Source organism: Taudactylus pleione, unplaced genomic scaffold (genome assembly GCF_031769625.1).
Source record: "Taudactylus pleione unplaced genomic scaffold, aTauple2 ptg000081l, whole genome shotgun sequence".
In the NCBI taxonomy this organism is placed as follows: Eukaryota; Metazoa; Chordata; class Amphibia; order Anura; family Myobatrachidae; genus Taudactylus; species Taudactylus pleione.
Window position 1 is genome coordinate 776,952 of NW_028284483.1, and position 26,213 is coordinate 803,164.

The 26,213-nt window shown below is 45.3% G+C and overlaps 1 long non-coding RNA gene across 1 annotated transcript; it reads left to right on the plus strand.

Annotated features, from left to right (window-relative positions):
* Positions 1-17,638: 17,638 nt before the first annotated feature.
* On the plus strand, positions 17,639-19,910 carry LOC148532208 (uncharacterized). Its single transcript, XR_015877768.1, has 4 exons — positions 17,639-17,706; positions 17,791-18,087; positions 18,231-18,345; positions 19,529-19,910. It is a non-coding gene; the product is annotated as an uncharacterized LOC148532208 (long non-coding RNA).
* The last annotated feature ends 6,303 nt before the right edge of the window (positions 19,911-26,213 follow it).

Genomic DNA, 26,213 nt, shown 5'->3' on the forward strand with positions numbered 1-26,213 from the left:
TGACGCCTCCTGTTTATCAACAGACAGCAAACCATATTCATTTGATATCTTATTTAATACACACAGTGTTTAGCACAGTATACCCCTTTTTTTGTTTCACTATATCCTATAGAGACTGTGGTCTCCAGGGTTCTAACTGAACCCTTAACTACTTGCTGCAAACACTGGACCTCATTCAGAGTCTCTCGCAAGATGCGATCGCTCGCTGGCAAAAAGGGGCCGGATATTGTAATGAAGCGCTCGCACTGCGTCTCGTAAGGACGCCCACTATGTTTTTGCGAGCTACGGCAAAGTGCGCTCGCAAGTGTCTAAAGACGCCCCCTTGACACTCGCAACAGACATCATCTCCGGGAAATGAAGGATTCATTGGGACCATCGAGAGCCATCGGAGCTGCTCGCTGCCCTTGGGGTTGTCATAGCCTGCGATCAGTGTGGGCTGAAATACATTCAGGCGACGTGTACCATGACGCTTCTTTGTAAATTATGCACGCCCTTTCAACGGCATTTTGGTCGCCTGACACGCCTGCATTCCCACATCCACTCCCTCGTTCACAAGCACCTTCCCCTGTTACCACCCACAAACGGCACTATCTGTCACTCAAAGCACCGACCTGAAAGTGGCTTGCGAGCTACCAAAATCAGATTGCAATGAATGACTTGCGCACACGCACTGCGAAAATCGCTTCCAGCGAGCGAGCGTGCCTTAGCGAGCGGGTCTGAAAGAGGTCCACTGTGTTTTATTCAATCCATACAATTAAGCGCCAGGTGTGGTCAGCAGCTACACTGCTGGTCGTTGCTATCTTCTCACAGCTCCCTCCCCTTAAATAATCACCCAGCAATCTTAGCTTCTTTACTTTGATCTCTGGTCTCCCGTTCTGATCTGTGCTGGCTCTTGTGTTTTGATGGCGGCTTTCTCCCCTGCAGCGGCGTGCAGCAGCCTGCCCTGAGGTAACATTATGTCACCAGCAGCATGCCCGTCCGGCTGCTTGATTGTGTTATAGGCTAGCAGCATAGAGCAGCTGGGGAGCATCATCTCTGCCTGCCTCCCACAGCCAGCCATGAACATGCAACTACGGGGGCGGCCCTAGATCATCAAACTTACACCGGCCTGTGGGGGTGGGAGGCAGATGGCACTCTGACCCCAGGCCAGTTCGCCCCTGGGGAGTCGGCTTTTATGTGAGTGGGAATAGTTTGAATTGGGGGCCTGATTCAGCAGTGCACTGCTGATCGCAGATTCCCGATTATCGGGAATCTGTGCATTGGTAGGACCCATTCTGCAAGTGTGCAAAATGGGTCCTGCATAGTCGTACGCAGGCCCTTGAATGCCTCTGCCTGATTGACAGACAGAGGCATTTAAGGTGCGGTGCAGGGGTGGGGTTGGACGGCGTTCCCGGAAATGGGGGCGTGTCCATCCCATTTTATGGGAGTGGCCAGCCTAGGATCTGTGTTGATCAACACAGTGTCCTGGGCTCGCAAGCCGGCCAACTTCAGTAAGCTGAGGCTTACTCAGCTGGCCAGAGGCCCGGCGCCATCCACCATTATGACCATCGACCACCAATGGTCGCAGTCACAGTGCTGGGATCACAAATGCAGCAGGGGATGTCATACACCTCCTGCTGTATTTGCATAATAGCCTGCGTGCACTACACACTACAGTATGTGCCTGCATGCAGCTTTGTAGTTGCGATCCTCACTGACTCAGGCCCTGGGTCAGGAAGGGAGGTAGAAGGGGAGCCAGTGTAGGGCTTGTAGTCATAGTTGCTGACTTTCTGGAGCAGCCAGATCGGCAGGGTAACGGGGGCGTGGCCAGAAAAGGGGGCATGTCTGGATGGGTGCCTGATGTTTGGAGGCGTCACGGGGGCGGGGTCACGCGATTACGTCATTTTGGCCCCGCCCCCGCTACACAATGCCAATACAAGCATTGTGAAGCAGGGGGCGGGGCCAAAATGACGTGATTCAGCGCGAATTGCATCACTGGCCGCCCTCGCAGTGGGGTTTAACAGTAAATTGCGGGGGGGCGGGTCGGGGGGATCGGCGGCCGCCAGGAGGGAGGCTCCTGGCCAAATCGGGAGGTAGGCAACCCTGCTTGTAGTAGAGGGGAGGCAGGTGTAGTGCAATTCGTCAACATTTTGGTTGTCTAATTATTGTACCTGTCGACATTATGTTGTCTGTTTTGAATGTCTAATAACTTTACCAAACCCAATGCTACACCTGCATATTCTTCTAATGTTGGGAAGACAACATTTTAACGCTCTGTTTTCCTGTGCATCGCAGGCGGTATTAGTTACTGGCGTTACTATTGTTCATTGCAGTATTTAGGCTGCCTTCTACATACAGTACTACATGTACCATACACACCATTGGTAAAAAATGGTGTCATGTGTCCATAGGAAGCATTGAGAAACACAATTAGTAAAACTTCATTATTTGAGTCACCTGTTACTTGAAAACAACTGTGTCGCTGTATGTATACGGCAGGTTAAACTATTATAATTAAGAGATCAATTTCCTGGGCATGTTCAATATTTTAAAATACCATCTAGAAAATGTTACTGATATATTTTTTTGGCAGGCAAATTTATTAACACTATCTAGTTTTGCCTATAAATAAAAATAAAAAATGGCTGCTTTAAACTATGGATGTGTGTAAGGTAAAGTGGGCATCCTTATGTAGCGGCATAGCGATCGCAATGGATTAGCATATCATCGCAGTTGAACTGCATACGTAATCGCAGTTGCGATCCGTAGTGAATGAGGTCCTCAGAAGGATATTATATTACAAAACGGTCTAACCTCCTGTTATTGTTTGGGGTCTTCTACAAAAATATTTCTGTGAATGTTGAATTACTGTCTACTGGATCAGCTTTAGGGTCTTTGGCCCATTAATGCCTTGTACATTGGCCCATTAAACGCCATTGTATCTCCTCCAGCTACTGTGCACAGATCTACTTCCCAGGAAGAGGCTTCACAAACTGATTGTAAAGTTAGAGCATCCTGGAGCTCTGCTCCCGCAGCTGTCAGGGAATGCACGGTCTCCTCACAAGGACCTTTCATCTCCTGCTACTAGATGATCTATCCTTTTACTAAGATGGTGAGAGACCAGATTTCACGTCAAAGCGTGAGTGTGAATATGAGAATTATAACCCCACAGATGTTGTGGATCTTGTGCTGCTTAGTCCAGAAATGCATGAGGAATGTTTGCATGAAAAACTACATGTTATTACAATAACAGACACTAAAGAAGTTGCCTAAGAGGGTTTCTCCAGCAAAATAAAATATGTTTATCCCAGAATGGGTATGTAAAGCGGCTGTCGGGATGCCTCCTGTCAGAATTCCGGCAGTGGTATCCCGACAGGGGTAAGTATGCTAACCCTAACCCTCCCTTTTTGTAGCCTAACCCCCCACACCCCGCACCGTAACCCTCCCCGTTAGTGCCTAAACCCTAACCCTAGGTTTCCCCTCTTCGTGCCTAAACCTAACCCGCCCCCCTTAGTGCCTAACACTAACCCCCCCACCAGTGGAGCCTAACCATCCCCCCTAGGGGTGCCTAAACCTAACCTCCCCCCCCCAAATCTAACCCTAACCCCGCTACGCTACCTAACCCTCCCTTCCCAGTGGTGCCTAATCCTAACCTTCCACCCTAAAACCTAATGCTAACCCCACTATTTTACCTAAACCTAACCCTCCTCCCCGCGGCTAACTCTAAGGGCGCCCCGGCTTACCTTCGTTCGGGCAGTCGTCCTCCTAGATTCCGGCGTCGGGATTAATATAGGCATCAGTATTTTGACACCTATATTAAGTACATTGTTTTCCTCCCAGTGTTGGGATTGATACCGGCGGCATCATGGCCACCGGTCTCATGACTACATCCCGCTTCGCCTTCGCTTAGTGCAATTATCTATTTTAATATGTTTTGCAGAGCTACAGCGCTGACTGCAGCCTCTGTCTGTCTCAAGGCAAGGTCCCAGCTACAGTATAAGCTGTTATAATACAGTAGTTCTAAGAGTTCCCAAGCCGAACGGTGAAATTGCCCAGGGCTCAGGGTCCTTAGGGCAGCACCATCACTACCCCAGGACACCTGCATTTGGCTAGCAGGGTGCCTGGAACAGCACACTACAGATAAAGGGGGTCATTCATACCCGTTCGCGAGCAAAGGACACTCGCAAACGGGTCGATGTTGCCCCACTGCGCATGCGCACGACGGAGGGAGCTCCGTCGTGCGCAGCTATACGAGCGTCCAGGAGGACGCTCCATTTTCATGGAGGAGGGCCCTGATTCAGAGTGAGCGCTCTGGTCAGAGCGTCCGGCTCTCAATCAGGCCCAAAGGACGCTCCAGGCAGGGTCTTAACTAGGGGTTTGTGAGCGTTGCCGTCGCACAGAGAGCAGGGCTCTCTGGGAATTACCATTGCTGCCCAATGTCCAAAGGGCCTTTCTTCTGCCTGTATCAGCACCCTACAGCCAGGATCACTGCTTCAGTGCTGCCTTTTGACCCTCCAGCCGTGCACACTGCAACCTGTACAAGCCTCCCGGAGTGTCATCGGGACTCTCCCTGCAGTGCTAAACTTCCCGGCACTGGAGGTGACGCCCTCTTGGCATGATGTCATGCCCGGTGAGTGCTAAAGATGCTCTGGCAATGGTCTATTACCAGCGACCCTGCCCCTATGGTGAGACATCATGATATCACGGGTTCGGGGAACGGGGATGGCACTGGGTGGCATAGAGCCCTGCTCTGGAGCTGTTGATACCTACTGTATAGCAGATTATACAATTTTTATTTGGAAAACCCTTTAAGTAGATGAGATCCATAATAAATTGCAATGACATTAAATACTATAATATTAAATTTGAGCCCGTTATAGCAGATTTTTCATACCTGCCCATAACTCCTGCACTAACATTTTCACCTGCTTGTACATGTAACCCATTCATTACCTGCAACCTGACTGAATTGTTTAATCATTAACCATATTAATGGATGCACACAAACCGTGGTAATAGATAAGCCACAAAGCACAAAAACAAGCAAACCATAACAAATATAGGACAATATACAGTATATATTTCAGTTTCTATTGTTCTCCTCTTTTAACATTTCCTCCACAATCCCATCCACTCACAGTTCATCAGAATATACAGGTGTTAGTAGTGTGTGTATCAGGACACATACTGAACCCTGCTAGGTCCGTCCCGTTCTGTTACAGTACCAGAGCAATTAATCACATGGAATCGGTATGAAATACTGATGGCTGAATAGCCGCCGGTTCTCATACCAACGTCGGAAGCCTGAAGGGAGGACATCCCAATAGCAGCTCATAAGTATCCTAACCATCCCCTGTCCCCCCCTAACCCTCCCTTGGTGGTGCCTAACCCTAAAACTCCCAGGGTGGTGCCTAACCCTAAGTCCCCCCCGGTGGTGTATAAACCTAACCCCCCCTTCGCGCACCCTAAACCTAACCCTCCCATGGGGAGGGTGTGCCTGACCCTAACCTCCTCCCCGGTTGGTGCCTAACCCTAAACCTCCCTTCCCCTAGCCTAACCCTCTCCGGGGGATGCCTAACCCTAACCCCCTCCCCCCCGGCTACAACCTAACTATCCCCGGCTTACCTCTTTTTGGATGCCGGCCATCGGAATTCGGCATGGGGCTAAAGATAGGTGTTGGCATTTCGACGCCTACCTTTAGTCCCGGGTCGGCCTTCCACCATCGGGATTCCGACGGACGGCATTCCGAGCAGCAGTAAATTAACCACATCCCCAAATCCCATTATCACACTTTAGCATTCTCGTGTACACAGACTAATGCAAACTAAAATATGGTCAGTTGCCATGGGTTACAGCATATGCGGTAATTAATATATACTAGCATACTGGATTTGTCATTTGTTGGGAAGAAGGGGTCTCTCTCTTTCCTCACTGCGGGTGCCTGAATGAAGGGGCAGCGGGGAGAGACCAGATGCAGCAAGCCCAGGAGCCGGGCATCGGCCAAGCGATGGTGCAACCTGGGTAAACGGGCCCATGCACCCAACTATGGATTGTGTGATCCTGCGATGGGATCGGAAATGTCGATGCGCCGGTCGGAAATGCGGACTGGCGGCCATCAATTTCCGCAACATGTTGGATTTCACTGATTTGCCGATCACAATCAAAATATGATTGTGATTAGTACATCAGCGAAATTTAACATGGAGAATTTCACCAATCCTTGCATAGCCGCTGGTCGGCATGTCTAATCGGCGGATCGGTGTTTCCAATCCGATTGCAGGATCGCGCAACCAGTCGGTAGGTGTATTGGGGCCTTTACTCCCTGCTGTCCCTTTAATCAGACTCCTGCAGTGGGAGCCCTTGGCATGTACTCCAGCTCACATTGCACAGAATGGAGACAGGATAGACCATAACCAATTATTAGATAGATGCTGGTTTGTGTCTCTGCATATTGTATCTAGGGCTTGTTAATAGGTTAGGAAACTGTCAGAGGAAGCCGAGTCTCATGATGTGTATATACAGCAAAGATGAAATCACCAATTTGTTTTTCAGAGTAAATAATTATGGGCGTCCCTACTCAGAAAATGTCAGAGCGTCGCATGTAATATATCTGTTATTGCCGTTTAACCAACGAAGTCTACAGAAATTACTTTTTCAAAATGTCCCTTAATAAGACAGAATATCACCCCTATATAATATTTTTTCAGGTATTTATTTAAATGTGTAACACATATGCTGCTCCCTGTTAGCGAGTTACTCAACATCAGAAGACATGTAGCCTGTTGGAATGATCTCTATGCTATTTTTCCCTGCTGGACCGAATTATAATGTATCCTCACTTTGGTAAATCATGCTATGGGCTGATCTTTTGATTTAAAGATCTGAAAGTTTGCTGTAATGTCAAAGTGCCCTTTCTTCAGTAGATTAAAGGCATTATTATAATTCAGTGCTTGCTAAGTAGAGGTCTATGAATTAGCATACTTTTTCTGTGGCTTGGTGAAGTGATTTAGGCTGCCATACAAGTTTTGACTTCCAAAAGGTCACATATGTCCCCCAACTGTGACCTATTGCTACACTTTGTGTAATACAGTTTTACTACTGTATAAGTAAATGTACATGTTTCCATTCAGCTCCCCAAGAGTAATTGCACATGGGCTGCTTAAATGCTACTGAGCCAGAAGGATACACGGGAGGATTATAACTACCCAAGTACTGTACACTACCCCTAATCCTCTGGTCACAAGGACAGTGTAAGACAGGTGCAATCTGACTGAGCCAGTTTAAACCCTGTGGTTGTGGGAGCAGTGTACCTTTAAGAACTTTGATGTTGGTGTCAGTCATTAGTGTTAGCCTATAGGGTGCCTTGGGGGTTTGGCCTTGCTGATATATTAGGTCTGTTATCCAAAGACTCAGTCTCTTTGTATCTGGTAATTTCCAGCCCAGGAGTCAAGGAAGTGGTCTGTGCATTTAATTGTATCAGTTGGTGCAGGATGTAGTCAGGAAGCCGACGGTCTAAATGCCGACCACTGATTTCCCAACTGTCTAATCCCGGCAAGGTACTAATGACAGGCGTCAAAATCCCGACGCCTGTCATTAGACCTACGCCAGGAGCCCGACGCACGGCATACCGATCGAATGTAAGCCGGGCACGGACCGCCGCAGGGGGGGAGGGTTAGTTTTTAGGGTTAAGCACCCCCCGGGAGGGTTAGGTTTAGGCTAGGGGAAGGTTAGGGTTAGGCACTACCCCCGGGAGACTTAGGTTTAGGCTGTGGGGAAGGGGGGGTTAGGTTTAGGCACTTAGAGGGGGGTTAGGCACTTGGCAGGGGGGGAGGTTAGGGTTAGGCACCCCTAAGGGAGGGTTAGGGTAGGGAGTAGGGTTAGCAGCACTTACCTTAATTAGCAATCGGGATCTTGACCCCTGCCGGGCTTCCGCTGTCAGGATTTGAACCGCCAGCCATGCGACCAGCGGTAATACCTACTACACCCGTTGGTGCATAGTGTTTTTTCTTGCTATTTACTTCTTATTTCTTTCTCTATCCTTGTCTTTCATCTATTATTTTCTTTCCTCTTGATCCAGTCTTTTTGTTCTCAGTCTTTTGTTACTTTCCCTCAGCTGTCACAGTACCCAGGGGGTCTAGGCCAGGAAGGGGGATAGGGCGTTTTTGCAGGTCCCAGTTGAGCACCCAGCAGGCCAGGCTGGGCCAGTGATTCGGGTGCAGCATAGTGCTGCTGTGCAGGGTGACATAATGCCCTCTCGTAGCCGGATGGCTTATAATGCTCTGCTTTATAGTGAGGTGGTGTCTGCGGGGTGGGGCCGCTTTTGGTGTGGGTCACTTGACGCTGGGTCATACTTAAACCCCCCCCGTTAGCGCAGCATGTGCGGAGGGCGCACTTGCGTAATTTCTATGTTAAATAATTAGCACTAGGGGTGAGCGGGTTCGGATTTCTGAAATCCGAACCCCCCCGATCCGAGGCCGATCCGAGTCAGGCTCGACTTTTCCTGCCTGACTCGGATCTGAAATCGAGGCAAAATGTCATCATCCCGCCTTCCGGGTCTCGCGGGTTTTGGATCCTATATAAGGCACCCGCGTCGGCACCATTTTCTCACTCGGCTGTGGACAGTGAAGAGGGAGGGTGGGAGTTAGGGCTGGCTGGGCTGTGTAGTGCAGAGTAGTGATGTGCTGTGCTGTGCTGCGCTGTTGTTGTCCACTACTTCAAAGTCCATAGGGGCTGGCTGTGTTGTGCTGTGCTGCTGTTGTTAATAGGGGCTGTGTCCACTACTTCAAAGTCCATAGGGGCTGGCTGGACTGTGTTGTGCAGTCAGTTGTCCATAGGGGCTGTGTCCACTCCAAAGTCCTGTGCAGTGTCCCAGTCCTAAAGGGGTGCTGCAGTGTTGTCTAGGGGGTGCTCTGTCCATCAGGGGTGCTCCCCCCAAGTGCTAAAAAAATAATATTTTTTGTGTGTTTGTGAATTGTGTGCGCAGTAGCCGCACGTGCATCAACAAAGTAGTGCCAAGCGTGCGCCTGTGTCATAAGAAAAGGGCCGGCTGGCTTGACCGTTAAAGGGTGCTGTAACCCCCAAAGTACACTCTAGTCCAAACCAAAAAATTATATATTTTCTGTGTTTGTGAATTGTGTGCGCAGTAGCCGCACGTGCATCAACAAAGTAGTGCCAAGCGTGCGCCTGTGTCATAAGTAAAGGGCCGGCTGGCTTGACCATTAAAGAGTGCTGTAACCCCCAAAGTACACTCCAGTCCAAACCAAAAAAAAAAATATTTTCTGTGTTTGTGAATTGTGTGCGCAGTAGCCGCACGTGCATCAACAAAGTAGTGCCAAGCGTGCGCCTGTGTCATAAGTAAAGGGCCGGCTGGCTTGACCGTTAAAGGGTGCTGTAACCCCCAAAGTACACTCCAGTCCAAACCAAAAAAAAAAATATTTTCTGTGTTTGTGAATTGTGTGCGCAGTAGCCGCACGTGCATCAACAAAGTAGTGCCAAGCGTGCGCCTGTGTCATAAGTAAAGGGCCGGCTGGCTTGACCGTTAAAGGGTGCTGTAACCCCCAAAGTACACTCCAGTCCAAACCAAAAAAAATAAATATTTTCTGTGTTTGTGAATTGTGTGCGCAGTAGCCGCACGTGCATCAACAAAGTAGTGCCAAGCGTGCGCCTGTGTCATAAGTAAAGGGCCGGCTGGCTTGACCGTTAAAGGGTGCTGTAACCCCCAAAGTACACTCCAGTCCAAACCAAAAAAAAATATATTTTCTGTGTTTGTGAATTGTGTGCGCAGTAGCCGCACGTGCATCAACAAAGTAGTGCCAAGCGTGCGCCTGTGTCATAAGTAAAGGGCCGGCTGGCTTGACCGTTAAAGGGTGCTGTAACCCCCAAAGTACACTCCAAACCAAATAACAAAATATTTTTTCTGTGTTTGTGAATTGTGTGCGCAGTAGCCGCACGTGCATCAACAAAGTAGTGCCAAGCGTGCACCTGTGTCATAAGTAAAGGGCCGGCTGGCTTGACCATTAAAGGGTGCTGTAACCCCCAAAGTACACTCCAAACCAAAAAAATATATATTTTCTGTGTTTGTGAATTGTGTGCGCAATAGCCGCACGTGCATCAACAAAGTAGTGCCAAGTGTGCGCCTGTGTCATAAGTAAAGGGCCGGCTGGCTTGACCGTTAAAGAGTGCTGTAACCCCCAAAGTACACTCCAAACCAAAAAAATATATATTTTCTGTGTTTGTGAATTGTGTGCGCAGTAGCCGCATGTGGATCAACAAAGTAGTGCCAAGCGTGCGCCTGTGTCATAAGTAAAGGGCCGGCTGGCTTGACCGTTAAAGGGTGCTGTAACCCCCAAAGTACACTCCAGTCCAAACCAAAAAAAAAATTATTTTCTGTGTTTGTGAATTGTGTGCGCAGTAGCCGCATGTGCATCAACAAAGTAGTGCCAAGCGTGCGCCTGTGTCATAAGTAAAGGGCCGGCTGGCTTGACTGTTAAAGTGTGCTGTAACCCCCAAAGTACACTCCAAACCAAAAAAATATATATTTTCTGTGTTTGTGAATTGTGTGCGCAGTAGCCACACGTGCATCAACAAAGGAGCAGCGCCAAGCGTGCGCCTGTGTCCCATAAGTAAAGAGCCGGCTGGCTCATTTCTTAAAGGCTGGTGTAACCCACAAAGTGCACTACTCTCCAGCAAAAATAAAAAAATATTTTCTGTGTTTAGCCGCACGTATATATCAAATCGATATAACATAAATGGAGGACCAAACTTTCTCCGATAAAAATAAAATAGAGAAAGATCAAGAACCATTTCCTCCTAGTGCTGAAGCTGCTGCCACTAGTCATGACATAGACGATAACATGCCATCAACGTCGTCTGCCAAGGCCGATGCCCAATGTCATAATAGAGGGCACATACAATCCCAAATGACAAAGTTCAGGAAAATGACCTTGAAAAAAACATTTAAATCAGCTGAAGAGAAACGTAAACTTGCCAATATGCCATTTACGACACGGAGTGGCAAGGAACGGCTAAGGTCGATCCCTAGTATGTTCATGACTAGTGGTTCAGCTTCACATGACGATGGAAGCCCTCCTCCCACTAAAAAAATCAAAAGAGTTAAGCTGGCAAAAGCACAGCGAAGAACTGTGCTTTCTAAGAAGATATCACAAATCCCCAGGGAGAGTCCAAGTGTGGTGGTGGTTGCGATGCCTGACCTTCCCAGCACTGGACGGGAAGAGGTGGCTCTTTCCACCATTTGCATGCCCCCTGCAAGTGCTGAAAGGAGCACCCACAGTCCACTTGCTGATATGCAAATTGAAGATGTCACTGTTGAAGTACAACAGGATGAGGATACTGGTGTAGCTGGCGCTGAGGAGGAAGTTGGTGAGGAGGATTCTGATGGTGATGTGGTTTGTTTAAATCAGGCTCCGGGGGAGACAGTTGTTGTCCATGGGATGAAAAAGCCCATCACGGTCATGCCTGGGCAGAAGACCAAACATTCCACCTCTTTGGTATGGCAATATTTCTATCCAAATCTGGACAACAACTGTCTTGCCATATGTACCATATGTAAAGGTGAAATAAGTAGGGTTAGTGATGTCAACCACCTAGGAACATCCTCCCTTATACGGCACCTGCAGCGCGTTCATAAAAAGTTACTGTCAAGTTCACAAACTTTGGCTAAGACCGTAAGCAGTCCAGGGACACCTAAATCCCATTGTCCTGTTGTATCCAAGCGCCTGCAAACCACACCGTCAACTCCCTCCTCATCAATTTCCTCCTTAGTCAGGATCGGAAGTAGTCCTGCAGGCCATGTCACTGGCATGACTGACTCTCCTATCCGGGATTCCTCCGGAGGATCCTGCATTGCTACGCCTACTGCTGCTGTTGCTGCTGCTGGGAGTCGTTCATCATCCCAGAGAAGAAGTAGGAACACCACTACTTTTACTAAACAATTGACCCTCCAACAGTCCTTAGCAAGGAGGATGAAGTACAACAGCAAAACGTATAACTGAGGCCTTGACTGCTATGTTGGTGTTAGACGTGCGTCCGGTATCCGCCATTAGTGCAGTGGGATTTAGACAATTGATGGAGGTAGTGTGTCCCCGGTTCCAAATCCCGTCTAGATTCCACTTCACTAGGCAGGCGATACCGAGACTGTACAGAAACGTCATAAAAAGTGTCCTCAGTGTCCTGAAAAATGCGGTTGTACCCAATGTCCACTTAACCACGGACATGTGGACAAGTGGAACAGGGCAGACTAAGGACTATATGACTGTGACAGCCCACTGGGTAGATGTATCACCTTACGCAGCAACAGCAGCAGCGTCACCAGTAGCAGCATCTCAGAAACGCCAGCTCGTTCCAAGGCAGGCTACGCTGTGTATCACTGGTTTCAGTAAGAGGCACACCGCCGACAACCTCTTAGAGAAACTGAGGGAAATCATCGCCCAGTGGCTTACCCCACTTAGACTCTCCTGGGGATTTGTGATATCTGACAACGCCACCAATATTGTGCGGGCATTACATCTGGGCAAATTCCAGCACGTCCCATGTTTTGCTCACACAATAAACTTGGTGGTGAAGAATTTTCTGAAAAGCGACAGGGGCGTGCAGGAGACGCTTTGGGTGGCCCGAAAAATTTCTGGCCACTTTCGCCATTCAGCGACTGCGTGCCGAAGACTGGAGCGCCAGCAAACACTCTTGAACCTGCCCCGCCATCACCTGAAGCAAGAGGTTGTGACGCGGTGGAACTCAACCCTCTATATGCTTCAGAGGATGGAGGAGCAGCAAAAGGCCATACAAGCCTATACATCCACCTATGACATAGGCAAAGGAGGGGGTATGCACCTGACTCAAGCGCAGTGGAGAATGATTTCCGTGTTGTGCAAGGTTCTCCAGCCCTTTGAACTTGCCACACGTGAAGTCAGTTCAGACACTGCCAGCTTGAGTCAGGTCATTCCCCTCATCAGGCTTTTGCAGAAGCAGCTGGAGAAAGTGAAGGAGGAGCTAAGACGGAGCGATTCCGCTCGGCATGTGGGACTTGTGGATGAAGCCCTTCATTCGCTTTGCCAGGATTCCAGGGTGGTCAATCTGTTGAAATCAGACCACTACATTTTGGCCACCGTGCTCGATCCTAGGTTTAAAGCCTATGTGGTGTCTCTCTTTCTGGCCGACACAAGCCTGCAGAGGTGCCAAGACCTGCTGGTGAACACACTGTCAGCTGAAGCGGAACGTGACACGTCAACAGCTCCTTCTTCATTTTCTCCCGCAACTGGGGCTGCCAGGAAAAAACTTAGGTATCCTAAGCAACCCGCTGGCAGTGATGCAGGGCAGGCAGGACCAAGTTTGGACATCTGGTCCGGACTGAAGGACCTGGCAACAATTTCTGACATGTCTACTGTCACTGCATATGATACTGTCACCATTGACAGAATGGTGGAGGATTATATCGGTGACAGCATCCAAGTAGGCATGTCAGACAGTCCATACCTGTACTGGCAGGAAAAAGAGGCAATTTGGAGGCCCCTGTACAAACTGGCTCTATTTTACCTGAGTTTCCCCCCCTCCAGTGTGTACTCCGAAAGAGTGTTTAGTGCAGCCGGGAACCTTGTCAGCGAAAGGCGTAGGTTGCTTTCACAGAATGTGGAGAAGATGATGTTCATCAAAATGAATTATCAGCTCTTCCAGGGAGACCAGCCTCCAGAACGTACAGAGGGACCTGTGGTGGTGGATTCAAGTGGGGACGAGTTAATACTTTGTGAGGATGAGGATGTACACACTGAAGAGGGTGAGGAATCGGTGGATGAGGAGGATGAGGATGACATCTTGCCTCCGTAGAGCCAGTTTGTGCAGGGACAGATTAATTGCCAGCTTGTTTTGTGGGGGCCCAAATGAACCAATCATTTCAGCCACAGTTGTGTGGCAGACCCTGGCGCTGAAATGATTGGTTTGTTAAAGTGTGCATGTCCTGTTTATACAACATAAGGGTGGGTGGGAGGGCCCAAGGACAATTCTATCTTGCACCTCTTTTTTTCTTTGCATTATGTACAGTTTGGGGCCTTGTTTTTCAAACTGCCATCCTGTCTGCCACTGCAGTATCACGCCTAGATGGGTCACGTGTTTGTGCCGCCCACTCGTGTCGCTTAGCATAGTCATCCAGCTACCTCGGTGCAACCTTTTGGACATAAAAACACTATTGTGAGGTGTGAGGTGTTCAGAATAGACTGGAAATGAGTGGAAATTAAGGTTATTGAGGTTAATAATAGCATAGGAGCAGAAAAACCTACAAATTCTGTGATTTTAGCTGTTTTTATGCTTTTTTAAAAAAAAATACAGATCCAAAACACAAAACCCAGAACCCAAAACACGGAAGGGTGGTTTTGGCAAAACCAATCCAGATCCAAAACACGAAGAAAGATCCAGATCCAAAACCAAAACACGAAAAGTGGCCGGTGCACACCCCTAATAGCACCACCGTTTTTAACATGTATCAGCATTAATAAATAACCTGTGCAACAGCTAGGAGATCTGGACACCATGCACTGTTAGGGATGCGCTGCTATAGAGCCCAATGTATACATATATGTCCAGCGCAGTGCTAGGTCCTTCTGCATTTGATCCAGACCCCCGGACTTGCTACAATGATCTGGAATGGTGCCCACATCTGAAATAAAAACATTTAGCTCAGGCAGGATGGCCCTACTGCCTCATCTAATGGCGTACTGTGATCAATGGTCCTATATACCCTGGAATTATTACACACAATACACTATGTATGATGCATATAATGGGTTAGTGTGATCACTGGTCCTGTATATGCTGGAATTATGACACTCAATACACTATGTATGACACGTATAATGTGTTACTGTGATCACTGGTCCTGTATATGCTGGAATTATTACACACAATACACTATGTATGACACATATAATGGGTTAGCGTGATCGCTGGTCCTGTATATGCTGGAATTATGACACATAATACACTATGTATGACACATATAATGGCTTAGTGTGATCACTGGTCCTATATATGCTGGAATTATGACACACAATACACTATGTATGACACATATAATGGCTTAGTGTGATCACTGGTCCTGTATATGCTAGAATTATAACACACAATACACTATGTATGACACATATAATGGCTTAGTGTGATCACTGGTCCTATATATGCTGGAATTATGACACACAATACACTATGTATGACACATATAATGGCTTAGTGTGATCACTGGTCCTGTATATGCTGGAATTATGACAAACAATACACTATGTATGACACATATAGTGGGTTAGTGTGATCACTGGTCCTGTATATGCTGGAATTATGACACTCAATACACTATGTATGACACGTATAATGTGTTACTGTGATCACTGGTCCTGTATATGCTGGAATTATTACACACAATACACTATGTATGACACATATAATGGGTTAGCGTGATCGCTGGTCCTGTATATGCTGGAATTATGACACATAATACACTATGTATGAGACATATAATGGGTTACTGTGATCACTGGTCCTGTATATGCTGGAATTATGACACTCAATACACTATGTATGACATATAATGGGTTACTGTGATCGCTGGTCCTGTATTTGCTGGAATTATGATACACAATGCACTATGTATGACATATATAATGGGTTACTGTGATTGCTGGTCCTGTATATGCTGGAATTATGACACAATACACTATGTATGATGTATATAATGGGTTACTGTGATCCCTGGTCCTGTATATCCTGGAATTATTACACACAATACACTATGTATGACACATATAATGGGTTACTGTGATCCCTGGTCCTGTATACCCTGGAATTATGACACACAATACACTATGAGGGCTATTCAATTAGGTGCAAATGGCTGTTGAATGTGATTTTGTCTAAATTTTCGCCAGCGAATAAGGTTTCGCCAAATTCAATTAAACTTGCGAATGTTGTGAAAATCGACAATTCGCCTAAAATACTAATCTATCCACTTTAGAATTGTGAAAGTCGAACGTTGCTGTTCAATTACAAATATGCATATATCATTCGCCAAAAAAAAAGCGAATTTTGCCGTGAATTCGCAAAAAACTGTCTGCACCTCTTGTGGGTGAGAGTTTTAATTCAAATGGTTTAAAATTACAAATTTTTCAGGTAAAATAAGTGTGTTACAGCAAATATGCTTTCCCAGGCATTATTTGTTTTAAATGGTGTTGATTATATATATTTTTAAATGATCTATTGGCTTGTTACAATAATGGTTCAGTCCGTTACAGTTGGTTCATTCCAAAGTTAGAAATAGACCAGGTAGTATTTTTTAATCACTCATTCCAGCAGCAGCATCAGCAGCAGCAGGTGGAGGAGCAGGAGAGAGAATATTATTACCTGTCAAGGAACTACGCACCTGAATCTGGAGAAGGAAGAAGACACCTGACACAGATAATAGTATCCTTATAATTTGATTGATTATTATCATATAGAAATTTCCGTTTTTTAAAATGGAGCGCTTTCCGGCTCAAGTGTGGGAATTCATGTTTGCAGCATGTGTTCAAGCGAGTAGGCTGCAGTTTAGGGCGCAGATGAGTATTGCAGCGACTCCTGATGAATCAGCTGTGAATGTGGGTGTTTCTGCAGGTGTACCTGAAAGTACTCCATCTTCCTCGGGTGTTGCGAGAATCCCAAGGCCACGTCTATATAGACAAAGACGGTTGTTGGATGGGATTCGTGAGGATGAGGTGATAAAATGTTATCGCCTCTCCTCTGCTGCCATATACCAGCTGTATGATCTGCTGGAGAAGGATCTTGAACGTGTTCCTACGAACAGAGCAGTTCCAGGCTTGGCAAAACTGCTAGCCACACTCCATTTTTTGGCATCGGGAACATTCCAACCGACCCTGGCGATAATTGCTGGCTTTTCACAAGCCACTTTTTCTCGCTGTTTGTCACAGGCCCTTCTGGCAATGCGGAAACATGTTTCTGAGTTTGTACATTTTCCTCAGACAGAACATGAATGGAATGCGGGTTTTTTTGCCGTGGGATGAATCCCCAATGTTTTGGGTGCAATAGATTGCACCCATATTGCTCTCATGGCCCCCCGCCAAATGGAAGAGATTTTTCGGAATCGAAAATCTTTCCATTCTCTAAATGTACAAATGATTTGTGATTCAAAAATGCGTTTCATGCAGGTGTTTGCTGGCATGCCAGGGGTTTCTCATGATTCCTTTATTTTGCAGCAATCTAGCCTCTTTGAGATGTTTCAACAACAACACATGCCTCATGGATCGCTGATTGGTAAGTAAATAATTTATTTAACTTTTAATATTTTTTAATGTTCTTTTCAAAGTTTAAAATATATATATTTTTTTATTTTAGGCGATCAAGGATATGGAAGTCTTCCCTGGCTGCTAACTCCACTGGCTAATCCTGACACCCCTGCAGTACACAGGTTTCAGGCAGCTCACATTAGGACTAGGGGAGTGATAGAACGCTCCTTTGGTCTGCTTAAAACCCGCTTTCGTTGTCTTGACAGGTCAGGGGGTGTGTTGCTGTATTCGCCAACAAAGGTTTGAAATATAATTATTGCTTGTACAATTTTACATATTTATATTGCAAACCGTTTGGAGGCTAGGATTGATCCATTGATCAGTCTCGATTCTGACCTGTCTCCTGCAGTGGTTGATGATGCTGGCCGTGATCTGATAGCATAATTTTTTCAATGTAAGTTTTTAGAACAATTATTAATCGATGTTAAACCCATTTCCCAGATTTGTTTTTCATGTTTTTTTATTTTCCTTTCAATAGAACATCAACCTTGAATCACCAATCTTTGAAGTTTTGGCCTCTACTGGAACAGTTTAAGTATTCCCAAAGTTTAAACACCGTTTTAGATAAGTGTTACATGTGTTACAAATGTTTTGGTCAAGTTGGATCAGTTTTTCATTTTTATATGTTTGTTTTTTATAGTATTAGTTGTCTAGTTTTTATTTTTCAGTGTAAACATTAGTAGTTGTTCCTGCATAATCAAATCCCTTAACCTCCTGGATCTCCAATGGACAGCTGAGCAGCGGGGTGATGTGTTAGCCATCCCCAAAAAACCATGTAAGTATTAACAAACCTCATTGCTGGTGTCATGTAACCTGTGTCTTTCCCTCCCCTCCTGATTCTAAACTATTCCCTGGAGCAGAGCTGACAGCTTGAAAACCTGCACATGCTAATCACCTTTCTTCTTCTCTCCCTCTTAGGGAAGTGGACCGGACCTTTTTTGGACACCCAGGATGCAGATCAGCCCCATCCTCCGGGATCTCCAATGGACAGCTGAGCATTGCGGCGATGTGTTAGCCATCCCCAAAAAGCAATGTAAGTATATTGTAAGTAATCAATTTTGAAATGATTTAAAATAAAACCAATGTAAGAACATTATTTTTTATTTTTTTCAACAATCTGTTTTAAACAGAAATCTTTTATACCAGGAATGTTTTTTTAACAATAATTTCTTGCCCATTTATATAATAATTGTTTTTTAGTTTAATTTTTTATTTTTAAACATGTCAAACTATTTACGTTGATTTTTTTTCTTGCATTCAAAAAAACAACTTTGCCATCTTCTTTTTAACTGGAACATTTGAAACCTATAAGACAATGGAAAATTTTAAAAATTTAAAACAATTCATTTTGCCAACCTCATAAACCCTAATTTAACTCCTATTAAGATTATTTCACTGTTAAAGTAGTAAATGATTATAATTAACTTGCATATTAAATGTTAAGAAAATATCATATATACATGGTGGCCAATCATCTGAACGAAAGTTGCGGAGTTGGGTCCTTACCAATTATGCGTGAGCCAAGAACAAATCCAGCCTCACAGGTCTCAGGCTGATCCCCCACTTGGCTCTCATGTCAAAAATCTCCATTATGCTGTGCCCCCTGGCTGAATTAGTGTCCCTATGTAGTGCCCCCAGGCTGGCCCCTTATGCAGTGCCCCCAGGCTTTAATAGTGCTCCTTAGACAGTGCCCCCAGCCCAACACTTACCTTTACTTGCTCGACACTCGCGCTTCCACTGCCACTGCCTTGCTCTGACTGGATCTAACTAGGTCCAGCAAGCGTGCGGGGCAGGCTCGTGATGTCACGGGTGACATCCCCCGTGCAGTGCATCATTGGGAACGCTTGCCTCTGAAATGATCAGAGGCTTCTTTAGCTTTTGGTCACTTCAGAGCCCAAGCTTCTACAGCGGTGGTCGGCGGGGGAAAGTGGCAGGTGGTAGGCTGTTTCAGCTGGGCGAGGCATCCGCAGAAAACAACCTGAGGAGAACACTGCCTTGCCGGGATTAGACGGTCGGGAAGGCGGCATTTGGGAGTCCCTTTGTCGGCTACCCTACTGCATCCCCATATGTTCTATGTCCCATATGTCCAATAATTAAGATAATCTGTTATTTAAATATACATGAAAACAGTAATTTCTTTTTTAAACATGGATTTTTAACTGTATAATTAACGCTAATAAACTAATTTTTAAATATATACCTTAAATCCAAATTAGGCAAAAGGCATCGTAGCAGGGATTACTTCGGATTCAACAATCGATTCATTTTCCGGGAGAAGACGTCTCCGTGTTATGGAAGTTGAGTCATCCAGCGCAGGAGTTTTCAACAATGAACCTGTTTGAATTTGATTTGGAAGATTGGTTAGGCTTTGAACTGGGTTTAGAATATTCGGTGGACCAACAACGTGGTCAAATCTGTTGGATGGAAATAATTCAGATTGAGTTTGCGAAAAATAATCCTGCCTCATGACTGGTGTTCTCAATAATGAGCTTGAAAAATCAGGAACATAACTACTTATTGGTGTGTTTCGACGGACAATCTGCTCCTCCATTAAGAATTTTATTCCAGATGACATAACTAATAAAGCAGAAGACAGAACCTCTTGTTGTTCTGAAATTTTCTCAAAGGTCTTCGACATTTTTGAAAGTTCACTATTCATTGCACTTGCTACTTGTAGGGATTCTCTATGATGCTGATCTATTTGTGTACGTGAAGTATGGATTTCTTCATAATGTACTCGACTAATGCTTTTCAAAGCATCTTTAACCTGGATTAATGCTTCAGTTATAACTTGTAAATCACCCTCAATTCAGAGACGATGATCTTCTTGTTGATCATTCATAGACTTGGCAAAATCTGTGATTGCATCAAATGGAGTCTCAACCTGTGCTTGTGGTCTATCTGCAGGGGTAGACCTTACCATTAGATTTCTAAAAGCTTTTGCTAGAATTTTAAAAGCAAGAATAGATCCTAGAAAAAGTAAACTATATTAAATGAAAAATTCTCAAAATTTACCAAATTTACCTAACATACATAAATAACTAACTACCTGGAGTAACAGAAGCTGGTGAAAAAGTCAAGGATCCCACTTCAATTTCCGAATCTTTATAGAAATATAAATATTTTTTTTTATTGTAAAACGCATTTATTAGCATAGTGCATTTTTCAACATTCAACCTTCACATACCAGGTGAAATATCTCCAACATCTCCAACATCAGGAATAAGTGGAGTTATAGGTCTTTGGGGGTCATTCAGACCCACTCGCAAGCGGCAGTACGCTCGCAAGTGGGTCGATGTTCCCCACTGCGCATGCGCACGACGGAGGGAGCTCCGTCGTGCGCATGCGCGAGACCCGGACTGCGACAGCCAAGCTGTCGCTCAGGGTCTCGCACCAAAGGGGGCGTGCTGTCGATGGTGACTGACAGCACGCCCCCTTTGGCGGGCGTGCCTGCCAGACGGAGGCGTTCCCATGGGAACGCCTACCGTCTGAAGCCGGCCCCACTGACATCATTAGTGATGTCAGTGGGAGTGATTTTGGCTCTGATAGAGCCAAAATCACTTCAGGGCTTGTGGCTGGGAAACCCTACCGCAGGGTTTCTGTCGCAAGTCCGATGGTCGCGATGGTCAAGACCATCGCGACCATCTTTTTCGACGCTCGTATATATGCTGTGGGTGGTCACCCACAGCTATATGAGCGTCCAGGAGGACGCTCCATTTTAATGGAGGAGGGTCCTGATTCAGAGCGAGCGCTCTGGTCAGAGCGTCCGGCTCTGAATCAGGCCCTTTGTTCATCTCTTTGCATAATCAAATTTTTTGAAACTGTTGAAATTAAAAGGTTTTAACATTAACAAAATTTAAAATTAAAAAAAAAACAAACAGCTTAAATAAACATACTTTCTGGTGCTCTAGGATTGGCCTCGAATATCTTAGAATCAATATTCTCCAGATCTATAATGTTTAAATTTTATTATAAAAAATCTTAAAATTGTAGCAAATATATATTTAAAAAAAAAAAATTAATACACTTACATGGTGACGATATTGGAAAACGCTCAAAAAGATTTTCCGGGGACTCAACTTCAATTTGCATTTCCTGAACTATGAAGATTAATTGATTTGGTTCAAAATAAAGTATACCTTACCTAAGCAAACCCATTACAATTTTATACATACGTTGTCTTTTTGAATTATTTGATTCAGTGGAGGAATTTATATTTTCTCCAGATTGTATGACTTCAGGCGTTGAAATGGGTAAAGATGAAATAGCCGTTTGGGGCAAAGATTAATTTGTTAGTGTCACTACAGGATTATAGTTTAAAACCCTTTTCAATCCTTTGTCAGATGAAGTTTTTCCAGCTGGAGTTGTTTCTTTTCGGGAGGCTTGAGAATTTGTTTTTTTACCTTTTTACAAATTAAAATAAAAATTAAAATCTGTTCATGGCCAATACACATTTTAATTATACTGTCCAATAAACATACCTGCTATGACTCTTTTAGGACCTAGAGAAACAATCCCTGTAGATGTGGTGGCTCGTTGTGAATCATCTTGCATCTGGATCTGTGTTTGTTTATGCAATGTTTGGACAACTGCCCCACAAAAAAAAATAAAAGTACATTTACATACATATCTTCAAAAAATAAACTGATAGAAATATATATACACAAGCATCAATACCTTCCAATGGAATGGATGATTGGTTTGTCGTATCAATACTTCCAAGTACTCCCTCAACCAGGACTGGAGAAAGATGTTTCCTTAATTTCTCTTCCCAAACATTAAAGATTAAATTTAATGGTGGCCCACCACCAGTTCCACGTTGGTGATTTGAAATTTTGGCCATTTTTTTCTTTGCACTACGTTTGCAGTCATGAAATCGCTTTTTACAATGCTTTATCGTGCGTGGTTGCACAGCGATAGAACTAATGTGGTCTGCTATATTTTGCCATATTGCAGTTTTACGTCTTCCTGGGGTACTTTGTTCTCTTTTACCAAAGAGACTGTGGTATGATTGTAGTACCATCGTAACCAGTAAATCACCCTCTTTAAAACTGAACTGGATATTCCTAGGAAGAGACCCATCTTCTCCATCCGAACAAATGCCATCATCATCTTTGTCTTCTTGTATTTTGGTTTTCTTTTGTCTGGAACCTTTAAAAAAAATAATAATTTTTTTTTTTAAATTAATACATTTGTATTTATTTAATTATATATGAATATACCTCTATATATATATATATATATATATATATATATATATTTATATATATATATATATATATATATATATAAATATATATCTATTTCTATCTATATATATATATTTATCCAATGTTCAGCACGCACATCGAATACTTTTCTGGCACATCGGTGAGGTGCACACCAGCTGTGTCTCCTGGGTCAAGGGTTCACCAGCGAAGATACGTGTTTAGAAAAGATGGCACTCACCAGTAGAATTGCAGCTTATTTTATTCCATTAGACAGTAGGCTAACATACAGGCGGCGACGTTTCGGTCCCCAAACAGACCTTTTTCAAGCAGTCAAGCCTTAAGTTTCAGAGTGATAACCAGATACAGTTCCCCGTGGAATGAAGTTCCCACGGGGAACTGTATCTGGTTGTCACTCTGAAACTTAAGGCTTGACTGCTTGAAAAAGGTCAGTTCGGGGACCGAAACGTCGCCGCCTGTATGTTAGCCTACTGTCTTTCTAATGGAATAAAATAAGCTGCAATTCTACTGGTGAGTGCCATCTTTTCTAAACACGTATATATATATATTAGGGGTGAGCGGGTTCGGATTTCTGAAATCCGAACCCCCCCGAGCCCCCCTGATCCGAGTCCGATCCGAATCAGGCTCGACTTTTCCCGCCTGACTCGGATCTGAAATCGAGGCAAAACGTCATCATCCCGCCTTCCGAGTCTCGCGGGTTTTGGATCCTATATAAGGTACCCACGTCGGCGCCATTTTCTCACTCGGCTGTGGACAGTGAAGAGGGAGGGTGGGAGTTAGGGCTGTGTAGTGTAGTGTAGTGTAGTGCTGCTGTTGTCCACTACTTCAAAGTCCATAGGGGCTGGCTGTGTTGTGCTGTGCTGCTGTTGTTAATAGGGGCTGTGTACACTACTACAAAGTCCATAGGGGCTGGCTGGACTGTGTTGTGCAGTCAGTTCTCCATAGGGGCTGTGTCCACTCCAAAGTCCTGTGCAGTGTCCCAGTCCTAAAGGAGTGCTGCAGTGTTGTCCAGGGGGTGCTCTGTCCATCAGGGGTGCTCCCCCCAAGTGCTAAAAAAATAATATATTTTCTGTGTTTGTGAATTGTGTGCGCAGTAGCCGCACGTGCATCAACAAAGTAGTGCCAAGCGTGCGCCTGTGTCATAAGTAAAGGGCCGGCTGGCTTGACCGTTAAGGGTGCTGTAACCCCCGAAAGTACACTCCAGTCCAAACCAAAAAAAAAATTATTTTCTGTGTTTGTGAATTGTGTGCGCAGTAGCCGCACGTGCATCAACAAAGTAGTGCCAAGCGTGCGCCTGTGTCATAAGTAAAGGGCCGGCTGGCTTGACCGTTAAGGGTGCTGTAACCCCCGAAAGTACACTCCAGTCCAAACCAAAAAAAAAATTATTTTCTGTGTTTGTGAATTGTGTGCGCAGTAGCCGCACGTGCATCAACAAAGTAGTGCCAAGCGTGCGCCTGTGTCATAAGTAAAGGGCCGGCTGGCTTGACCGTTAAGGGTGCTGTAACCCCCGAAAGTACACTCCAGTCCAAACCAAAAAAAAAATTATTTTCTGTGTTTGTGAATTGTGTGCGCAGTAGCCGCACGTGCATCAACAAAGTAGTGCCAAGCGTGCGCCTGTGTCATAAGTAAAGGGCCGGCTGGCTTGACCGTTAAGGGTGCTGTAACCCCCGAAAGTACACTCCAGTCCAAACCAAAAAAAAAATTATTTTCTGTGTTTGTGAATTGTGTGCGCAGTAGCCGCACGTGCATCAACAAAGTAGTGCCAAGCGTGCGCCTGTGTCATAAGTAAAGGGCCGGCTGGCTTGACCGTTAAGGGTGCTGTAACCCCCGAAAGTACACTCCAGTCCAAACCAAAAAAAAAATTATTTTCTGTGTTTGTGAATTGTGTGCGCAGTAGCCGCACGTGCATCAACAAAGTAGTGCCAAGCGTGCGCCTGTGTCATAAGTAAAGGGCCGGCTGGCTTGACCGTTAAGGGTGCTGTAACCCCCGAAAGTACACTCCAGTCCAAACCAAAAAAAAAATTATTTTCTGTGTTTGTGAATTGTGTGCGCAGTAGCCGCACGTGCATCAACAAAGTAGTGCCAAGCTTGCGCCTGTGTCATAAGTAAAGGGCCGGCTGGCTTGACCGTTAAGGGTGCTGTAACCCCCGAAAGTACACTCCAGTCCAAACCAAAAAAAAAATTATTTTCTGTGTTTGTGAATTGTGTGCGCAGTAGCCGCACGTGCATCAACAAAGTAGTGCCAAGCGTGCGCCTGTGTCATAAGTAAAGGGCCGGCTGGCTTGACCGTTAAGGGTGCTGTAACCCCCGAAAGTACACTCCAGTCCAAACCAAAAAAAAAATTATTTTCTGTGTTTGTGAATTGTGTGCGCAGTAGCCGCACGTGCATCAACAAAGTAGTGCCAAGCGTGCGCCTGTGTCATAAGTAAAGGGCCAGCTGGCTTGACCGTTAAGGGTGCTGTAACCCCCGAAAGTACACTCCAGTCCAAACCAAAAAAAAAATTATTTTCTGTGTTTGTGTGCGCTTTAGCCGCACGTATATATATCAATATAACATAAATGGAGGACCAAACTTTCTCCGATAAAAATAAAATAGGGAAAGATCAAGAACCACTTCCTCCTAGTGCTGTTGCTGCTGCTGGGAGTTGTTCATTATCCCAGAGAGGAAGTAGGAACATCACTACTTTTACTAAACAATTGACCCTCCAACAGTCCCTAGCGATGAGGATGAAGTACGACAGCAGTCATCCTGAAGCAAAACGTATAACTGAGGCCTTGACTGCTATGTTGGTGTTAGACGTGCGTCCGGTATCCGACATTAGTGCAGTGGGATTTAGACAATTGATGGAGGTAGTGTGTCCTCGGTTCCAAATCCCGTCTAGATTCCACCTGCATCCTCAAAGCAGCAGCGACAAGCGTGCGTCTGTCTGTTAAAGGGTGGTGACACCCTCAAAGTGTGCTACACAAACAATTAAAATATTGTTCTTTTTTTTTCTGTCTTTGTGAATTGTGTGGGCTGTAGCCGCACCTGCATCCTTAAAGCAGCAGCGACAAGCGTGCGTCTGTCTGTTAAAGGGTGGTGACACCCTCAAAGTGTGCTACACAAACAATTAAAATATTGTTCTTTTTTTTTTGGTCTTTGTGAAATGTGTGGGCTGTAGCCGCACCTGCATCCTTAAAGCAGCAGCGACAAGCGTGCGTCTGTCTGTTAAAGGGTGGTGACACCCTCAAAGTGTGCTACACAAACAATTAAAATATTGTTCTTTTTTTTTCTGTCTTTGTGAATTGTGTGGGCTGTAGCCGCACCTGCATCCTTAAAGCAGCAGCGACAAGCGTGCGTCTGTCTGTTAAAGGGTGGTGACACCCTCAAAGTGTGCTACACAAACAATTAAAATATTGTTCTTTTTTTTTTGGTCTTTGTGAAATGTGTGGGCTGTAGCCGCACCTGCATCCTTAAAGCAGCAGCGACAAGCGTGCATCTGTCTGTTAAAGGGTGGTGACACCCTCAAAGTGTTCTACACAAACAATTAAAATATTGTTCTTTTTTTTTCGGTCTTTGTGAAATGTGTGGGCTGTAGCCGCACCTGCATCCTTAAAGCAGCAGCGACAAGCGTGCGTCTGTCTGTTAAAGGGTGGTGACACCCTCAAAGTGTTCTACACAAACAATTAAAAT